We start from the raw sequence: 9,694 nt of genomic DNA on the forward strand, positions 1-9,694 counted from the left end.
CTACTGTAACATTTCCCATTGGGATGTTGCCTTTCTCCCTCGCCATTCTCAGAGCTGCATCCCGTTCCTTGTAGTTGAGGAGTTTAGCAATAAAAGTGCGGGGGGCACCCTGCGGGAATGGTAGCAAAGAAAAGTTGGAGAACTATTTGAAGAATTTGAATAACAATGAGAAAAACATCAATTTGGTCTGGAAGATAGACGAAAAATCTGTTGACTTTTTGGATCTAAACATCACATTGGAAAAAAATTGAATTGTGACAAAAACATATTTTAAAACAGTGGACACCAACAGCTACTTATCACTGGAAAGCTGCCACCATAAACCGTGGCTCTACAACATCTCGAAAGGACAATTCATTAGACTCAAAAGGGAACTATACCAATGAGAAAGACTTTAAGGAACAGGCCAACTTCATTGGGAAAATATTCGAAGAGAAAGGATACGATAAATCCTGGATAAATGAACAAATCCAATATGTGCAAGACCTAGACAGAAAAAAGATGTTGGAAAACAAGAATAAAGAGAAAGAAAAACCACCAAATGATGCGCCTTGCCTAATATTGGACTATAATGTCCAACATAACGATATTGGCACATATTACTCAATGATAAGGATCTCAAAACCATTCTCCCCTATAGACCTAAAATCGTTTATAAAAGAGCTCCGACCCTAAGGGATATGCTGGTCAAGTCAGTCATTGCTCCACCTCCGAAACCCACCTTTTCCTTTTTCAATGGAAAAGGCTTTTTTCCTTGCAGGAGCTGCTATGCATGCAGACATGCCAAACTATTTTAAGGTAAAAGGATGGAATTTATAGGTACAAACACAGGACGCACCCACCAAATCAAAGATTTTATAGGGTGCCATACAGAGGGAGTTGTCTATGTACTCCAATGCGATTGCAAATTGCAATATGTGAGGAGGACTAAGAGAGCACTGAAAGTACGAATAGAAGAACATGTACGCAATATAACAAAAGGTTTCCCAAAACATAGCGTATCACGCCATTTTGCACAGGTGCACAATCAGGACCCCACTACACTCCAATTTTGGGGTATAGAGAAGTACAAAGAGTCCTGGAGAGGTAGTCATAAAATACGTGCGATAAGTCAGAAAGAATCGCGGTGGATACATACACTTAACACACTTACTCCCGGGGGGTATGAATGTGGATTTCGACCTCAACTGCTTTTTAAACAATTTTTTAATTGTTTTTAAAACTATTTTTAACATTTTAACCATTCTATATGGGTTCCTATTTAGGTTGACTATTTTAATTTTATTTTGCTCACTTGAAGAACATTTAGTCATCCTCGTGCTCCCAGTATTTTATGTATCAATACTTGAGTTGTTGTCAATGTCCATTATGATTGGATGTATCTACATCTGATGGCCTCGGGCTTGTGACGGTGTCGTTTACCATGACCAGCTCATTCGAGCATCATCTCAGTCACCAGGGTGGTACACTTATTTAACCCTGCAGCTTTATGGTTATTCTTACCTGAGAATTATATATACTTTTTCCCATATATGGTTTTATGTATTTATTTCTACATATATTCCATATATATGTATAGGTGCATATAGATATATTCACTTTAGAACTATAGTTCTATAATGCGCCCAACATCCATGCATTAACACATAACTTCTACCTTGCGGGTCCTTAGTCTTTTATTATTTATTTGCCATTCACGTCAGCGGCATAAATGAATTATTGTTTTTTAAAACAGTCCGCGACCTTTGAACAAGTGTATTTACACTTTCGTCCAGTTGCGGCTCTATCGATTGCCATGTAAAGACCCATGATTTCATGGACTTCGAGAAAATGGCGATTTATTTACATCCGGTCTGGAATATATTTTAGCTGTGGCTCTGCAGCCAATCAGGTTCCCCTGATGAAGTCACGAGGTGCGTGACGTAACAGCGTAGGGAGCCGAGACCACCCGATACTTTGACAAGCCGGAGGCCAGCAGAATTGACGTAAGACGGTGATACACTCGCCGCGTCCTGTCCCATTGTTTTGCGCACCTATTTTTTTACCTATGTAAGAGTCCATTTTTCACACAATAAAGTAGCCCCCTTTTAGTACTTACTTCACCATTGGAGGCATCCGTTTTTCTCTTATGCCCTTTGCTCCGATGACACACGAGGACCTATTAGGTCCCATGCATGCAGGGTGAATCCAGACCAGCAGCGAAAAGGAGCACTACTGGAGAGAAGCGAGGTCCACATTATTGGAGAAGCAGACACCCAGACTACATGCATTCATTTAGTACCTACAGGGAGTGCAGAATTATTAGGCAAATGAGTATTTTGACCACATCATCCTCTTTATGCATGTTGTCTTACTCCAAGCTGTATAGGCTCGAAAGCCTACTACCAATTAAGCATATTAGGTTATGTGCATCTCTGTAATGAGAAGGTGTGTGGTCTAATGACATCAACACCCTATATCAGGTGTGCATAATTATTAGTCAACTTCCTTTCCTTTGGCAAAATGGGTCAAAAGAAGGACTTGACAGGCTCAGAAAAGTCAAAAATAGTGAGATATCTTGCAAAGGGATGCAGCACTCTTAAAATTGCAAAGCTTCTGAAGCGTGATCATCGAACAATCAAGCGTTTCATTCAAAATAGTCAACAGGGTCGCAAGAAGCGTGTGGAAAAACCAAAGGCGCAAAATAACTGCCCATGAACTGAGAAAAGTCAAGCGTGCAGCTGCCAAGATGCCACCAGTTTGGCCATATTTCAGAGCTGCAACATCACTGGAGTGCCCAAAAGCACAAGGTGTGCAATACTCAGAGACATGGCCAAGGTAAGAAAGGCTGAAAGACGACCACCACTGAACAAGACACACAAGCTGAAACGTCAAGACTGGGCCAAGAAATAGCTCAAGACTGATTTTTCTAAGGTTTTATGGACTGATGAAATGAGAGTGAGTCTTGATGGGCCCGTGGCTGGATTGGTAAAGGGCAGAGAGCTCCAGTCCGACTCAGACGCCAGCAAGGTGGAGGTGGAGTACTGGTTTGGGCTGGTATCATCAAAGATGAGCTTGTGGGGCCTTTTCGGGTTGAGGATGGAGTCAAGCTCAACGCCCAGTCCTACTGCCAGTTTCTGGAAGACACCTTCTTCAAGCAGTGGTATGGGAAGAAGTCTGCATCCTTCAAGAAAAACATGATTTTCATGCAGGACAATGCTCCATCACACGCGTCCAAGTACTCCACAGCGTGGCTGGCAAGAAAGGGTATAAAAGAAGAAAAACTAATGACATGGCCTCCTTGTTCACCTGATCTGAACCCCATTGAGAACCTGTGGTCCATCATCAAATGTGAGATTTACAAGGAGGGAAAACAGTACACCTCTCTGAACAGTGTCTGGGAGGCTGTGGTTGCTGCTGCACGCAAATGTTGATGGTGAACAGATCAAAACACTGACAGAATCCATGGATGGCAGGCTTTTGAGTGTCCTTGCAAAGAAAGGTGGCTATATTGGTCACTGATTTGTTTTGTTTTTGAATGTCAGAAATGTATATTTGTGAATGTTGAGATGTTATATTGGTTTCACTGGTAAAAATAAATAAATTGAAATGGGTATATATTTTTTTTTGTTAAGTTGCCTAATAATTATGCACAGTAATAGTCACCTGCACACACCGATATCCCCATAAAATAGCTAAAACTACTTCCAAAAATATTCAGCTTTGATATTAATGAGTTGTTTGGGTTCATTGAGAACATGGTTGTTGTTCAATAATAAAATTAATCCTCAAAAATACAACTTGCCTAAATATTCTGCACTCCCTGTATAAGGTAAGGGCATTATGAAACCGTGTATGGATGCCAGTACTGACAACAGACATCTATGAGAAGATCCTGTTTACACATCATTATATCAGAATACCCAGCCTTAATGATTTTCCACCTACCATATGAATATTATATGAAGATTACACTTTATACACCTAGTTATTGGACTAATTTACACTGTCACTTTGAGTTTTTTAGCTCCACTTTATGTCAGCAGCTGATGCTGTTTGATATGTTTGTAAAAGTACACTTTATGTTAGCAGTGGTCACATAAAAAATAAATATTGTTGTCCTGAGCGCTTATCACATTTTTATTTTAGTTGTGTATCGTGAACACTATAGATATAGCAGCTTTGGATTTACATTCATCTACCTGATTGTTTACTCACAGTAGCGCATTAGACCTTTTATTCACAAGCATTACACAATGATGGACAGAAAAGCAAACTTTAACTTAGTATTTGGTTTTAGTGGTTTATTTTAAGTTGATCCAGGGAAAACCAGATTGCCTCTTGGGGGAATCAGGAAGATTTTTTTTCCTGTGTACATTTCTTGCTGTTAGATAATTCCAGCTTGCACTGGGTGTGTCATGTACAGGTCTTAAGTGTGACTATTTTATATTAAATGGGGGGGGTGTGATTGCATTTAGGGCTGCAACTAACAGTTATTTTCCTCATCGATCAGTTGGCAGACTATGGTTTTGATTAAATCAGCTTGCCGGCTAAAAAACACAAAAAAAAAGCACAATTTATGCTTAATATCAATATGTAAGGGTAAATTTAAAGAGGAAGTAGCATACCAACTCATTACGAGTCAGTCACCCGGGATCAAAGCCCCCAAAGTCCTCCTCGTTCCCCTCCGCCATGTCCACTCGCATCTTCTTCCTGTTATCACCACTCCGGCACTGATTGGCTGGAGCGGCAATATCGTCACTCCCACGCATGACCGAAAATACGGCATTAACTCTAATAATGCCATTTACAAAAACTGCACGCTCAGTGCACCTGTGCCGTAGAAATCAGCACCTGTCAGCAGGCCCGGACTGGGACAAAAAATAGGCCCGGGCATTTTAGACTGAGCAGCCAACTTTTGCAGGGGGGGGGGGGGGGCTCGGTAGACATTTGTGGGTGGCTGGTGTCGTCGAACCTCCACACTGTAATGTACAAGGGGACCAGTGGCGGCTGGTGCTCAAAATTGTTTGGGGGGGTGCAAACAAAAAAAAAAAAAAATTGCAGCCTCACTGTGCCCATCACATGCAGCCACTGTGCCATCAATTGTCACCACTGTGCCATGTCATCAAACACAGCAACTGTGCCATCAATTGTCACCACTGTGCCATGCCATCAAACAGCAACTGTGCCATCAATTGTCACCACTGTGCCATGCCATCAAACGCAGCCACTGTGCCATCAATTGTCACCACTGTGCCATGCAACACAGCAACTGTGCCATTAATTGTCACCACTGTGCCATGCCATCAAACGCAGCCACTGTGCCATCAATTGTCACCACTGTGCCATGCAACACAGCAACTGTGCCATCAATTGTCACCACTGTGCCATGCCATCAAACGCAGCCACTGTGCCATCAATTGTCACCACTGTGCCATGCAACACAGCAACTGTGCCATCAATTGTCACCACTGTGCCATGCCATCAAATGCAGTCACTGTGCCATCAATTGTCACCACTGTGCCATGCCATCAAAGACGGCAACTGTGCCATCAATTATCACCACTGTGCCATGCCATCAAATGCAGTCACTGTGCCATCAATTGTCACCACTGTGCCATGCAACACAGCAACTATGCCATCAATTGTCACCACTGTGCCATGCCATCAAATGCACTCACTGTGCCATCAATTGTCACCACTGTGCCATGCCATCAAACAGCAACTGTGCCATCAATTGTCACCACTGTGCCATGCCATCAAACGCAGCCACTGTGCCAACAATTGTCACCACTGTGCCATGCCATCAAACGCAGCCACTGTTCCATCAATTGTCACCACTGTGCCCCATGATGCCACTGTGCCCTTTAATTGTCACCACTGTGCCCCATGATGCCACTGTGCCCATTGTCACCACTGTGCCCCATGATGCCACTGTGCCCATTGTCACCACTGTGCCCCATGATGCCACTGTGCCAATTGTCACCTCTGTGCCCTTTGTCACCACTGTGCCCCATGATGCCACTGTGCCCATTGTCGCCCCTTTCCCTGTAAAAAGCACTTACCTGAAGCTTCTATGTCCTCCCTCGATGTCTTCTGCCGCCGTGGTGAAGCTTCAGCCAATCAGGTTCCTGATAACCAGAATCCGGGAACCTGATTGGCTGAAACGGCTGTTTGTCTTATGCAAGGACCGCAGATTGCCTGTGCTCCGAGTATAGACATCCGAGAGCCGGAGGGCGGTACTGGAAAAGCCTATCAGAGCCGCTGGCTTTGATAGGCAGTTCCCCTCAGCCAACCAGCTGCCGCTATTCGGGTAACCGACGACCCACGTCCGGTTATATGAATAGACCAGGCAGCTGGCAACCAACAATAACATACATTCATGCACGAATGTGTGTTATTTGCAAGAGGGGGTGGCGCTGCATAGACGGCCGCCAGAACTGCGGTTAAAATGTTAAAACGACATTTTAGCCGAATAAAAGTTCTTAAAGGGCCCGGTTATTTTTTGTGCGATTGTAGGGGGGGGGGGGGGGGCGTCGCTCGTGCGTCCCTATGGACGGGCCACCACTGCAGAGGACACTGTAATATAAAGGGAACTGCATTGTAAAGGGGTACTGCAATGATTACAGTGCGCCTTTACAGTGCAGTCCCCTTTATATTACAGTGTCACAGTCCTATTTTGGCCATACAATGCTAGTACTGTCTGTCTCCTATTGTGCCCACACTGCCCAGTGACACTGACCTGCTCTCTTTTTGGGGGTGCGGTACAGCGTGGCTCTCTCTCTGGAGGTGCAGGAACAGTGTGACTCTCTCTCTGGTGGTGTGGTACAGCGTGGCTCTCTCTCTGATGGTGTGGGTACAGCGTGGATCTCTCTGGTGGTGCGGTACAGGGTGGCTCTCTCTGGTGGTGCGGTACAGGGTGGCTCTCTCTGGTGGTGCGGTACAGGGTGGCTCTCTCTGGTGGTGCGGTACAGGGTGGCTCTCTCTGGTGGTGCGGTACATGGTGGCTCTCTCTGGTGGTGTGGTACAGGGTGGCTCTCTCTCTGGTGGTGTGGGTACAGCGTGGATCTCTCTGGTGGTGCGGTACAGCGTGGCTCTCCCTCTGGTGGTGCGGTACATGTTGGCTCTCTCTGGTGGTGCGGTACATGGTGGCTTTCTCTGGTGGTGCGGTACATGGTGGCTCTCTCTGGTGGTGCGGTAAATGGTGGCTCTCTCTGGTGGTGCGGTACATGGTGGCTCTCTCTGGTGGTGCGGTACATGGTGGCTCTCTCTGGTGGTGCGGTACATGGTGGCTCTCTCTGGTGGTGCGGTACATGGTGGCTCTCTCTGGTGGTGCGGTACATGGTGGCTCTCTCTGGTGGTGCGGTACATGGTGGCTCTCTCTGGTGGTGCGGTACATGGTGGCTCTCTCTGGTGGTGCTGGGGCTATTAGTTCCCCCAGCACAGTCCTCTTTCATTGTGCATGTCTCCTATAATAGCTGCTATAAGCACTGAGTCCTCTGCGTGTGTTTTTGGGATCCCCAGCAGAGTGCATGCTGGGGAGTGTAATCAGCTCCCTGCTATCTCTGCACACCTATCTCTGGGACTACATTTCCCATGATGCCACTCTATTTCTTCTGATTGGCTGCTGTTGTGGGGACATCTCCTCACATGTGCTGCTGAGTCCCGACAAGAGAAGGGGAGGGGGTGAGGGGGGGAAACGTCCTGCCAGCAGCCTGCAGCTCTCCCCCTTTCCCCACCGTGCAGACACCTTGGCTGGAGGAGCAGCCCCTGGGAGCAGAGGAGCGGAACTGTTGGTATCGGCTCTGAAGCTGAGCTGTGTGTGAGAGAGACACACAGCTCAGCCGATGCAGCCGAAAGTCCCGCTGGAGACACAGACACGGCCGCATAGCGGTAGTGGCGAGCGGCGGCCACGGCCTGTGTTAACCATGTTCAGGCCGCGGTCGGCGCTTACCTCCCGCTGTGCGGCCTGAACAGCAACAGGCTACGGCGCGGGTGGCCCTGGCCGGGTCGGCCCACCGGGCATATGCCCGGTCTGCCCTATGGCCAGTCCGGGCCTGCCTGTCAGTGTAAATATCTCCTAAACAGTGCAGGTTTAGTAGATATTTCTTGCACCTACAGGTAAGCCTTAATCTAGGCTTACCTGTAGGTGCAAGTTGTGTGGTTGAGTTTACAACCACTTTAAATGACCATCTATATGGTTAGGAAACAAAATATCTAATCCACACTGAGCATTGCAAACAGAAGAGATGTATATACTATTAGAGGTTGAATCTGGTACAGATCAGATTTAAAAAAAAAAAAAAAACATTTTTATTTAAGAGAAGATTTTTTTTGGAACACACACCTTTTTTCAGACAGGACTGAAATTATATCATGCATGACAGAGTCCTTTGTCATAGGCAGACAGCTTGGTACAAGCTACCTATGCCTGCTGTCATTTATGCTGGCCATACAAGAACAATTTTTTCTAAAATTTGTTATAAGAACATTCATTTGATTTTCCAATTAGTGGGGTCAAACCAACATTTGCTTTCAACCAGTGACAGGAAAATTCAAAGAGGGGGAAACAGGGAAAAAAAAAAAAAAAAAAAACACTGCGATTGAATGACCAGTATGTATATGGTCATCATTTTAAAATGGAAAATTAAACAAGTGAAGTTTTTGAACATTCAAATGTTCAAAGAACATTGGTTTAACAATCATTACGTATATGGTCAGCATAAGACATTTAGGAGCAGCAGCATGCTTCTTGCATCACCTGTCATAATGGTGTTAAAAGCAAGCCCTTTATAGTACAAAAACATCACTACAGTCCTATAAGGCAGTGATCCAACCTTTTTGGCACCAAGGACTGGTTTTGTGGAAGAATTTTTCCAAGGCCCGGTAGGAGGAAAGTGGATTCGCAGGGTTCTCGCATTGCAGAAGTCCCAGTATAAAAATATTAAGGGGCGGTTCACACTGCTGCGGCGCAGGAACCCTACAAATCCACTTTGGGTTCCCGCATGGCATGTTTTTCGGCGACAGGTGCCCTATGCAAACTGCTGGGAGTGTCAGTTAACGACACCCCCAAATCAGTTCGCATATCGCACTCTATAAGGATTACAATCACATCAAGGTAGGTAGTGGATATAAATACGCTTACCCGATGGGTTGGACTCTAGTACTGTACAGCAAAGAGTCGGCCAGACATTGTGGTCTCTGGAAACCGGGACCACTCAAACCGGAATGGGACCATAAGCGGGACTGGAACTCCTAAATGACATGGACAGCAGGAACCAGCAATGCTTGAATGGTGTGTTAGATCAATACCACAAGCTCTGAATACGATCCTTGAACCAACACACCATTCAAGCATTGCTGGTTCCTGCTGTCCATGTCATTTTGGAGTTCCAGTCCCGCTTATGGTCCCATTCCGGTTTGAGTGGTCCCGGTTTCCAAAGACCACAATGTCTGGCTGACTCTTTGCTGTACAGTACTAGAGTCCAACCCATCAGGTAAGCGTATTTATATCCACTACCTACCTTGATGTGATTGTGATCCTTATAGAGTGCTACAGACAACTTGTATACCTGTTGTATCCCAATCATCAGATAGCAGCTCACCTGTTTTTTCTGCACCAATCACTCAATTGATGTCCATTCAACTTTGAGATAGACTTTTTCTTTGCATCCAGCACTGTTTGAGCTACTTATATTCATGTTAGTGGTTCATG

Source organism: Rana temporaria, chromosome 12, assembly GCF_905171775.1.
Source record: "Rana temporaria chromosome 12, aRanTem1.1, whole genome shotgun sequence".
NCBI lineage: Eukaryota > Metazoa > Chordata > Amphibia > Anura > Ranidae > Rana > Rana temporaria.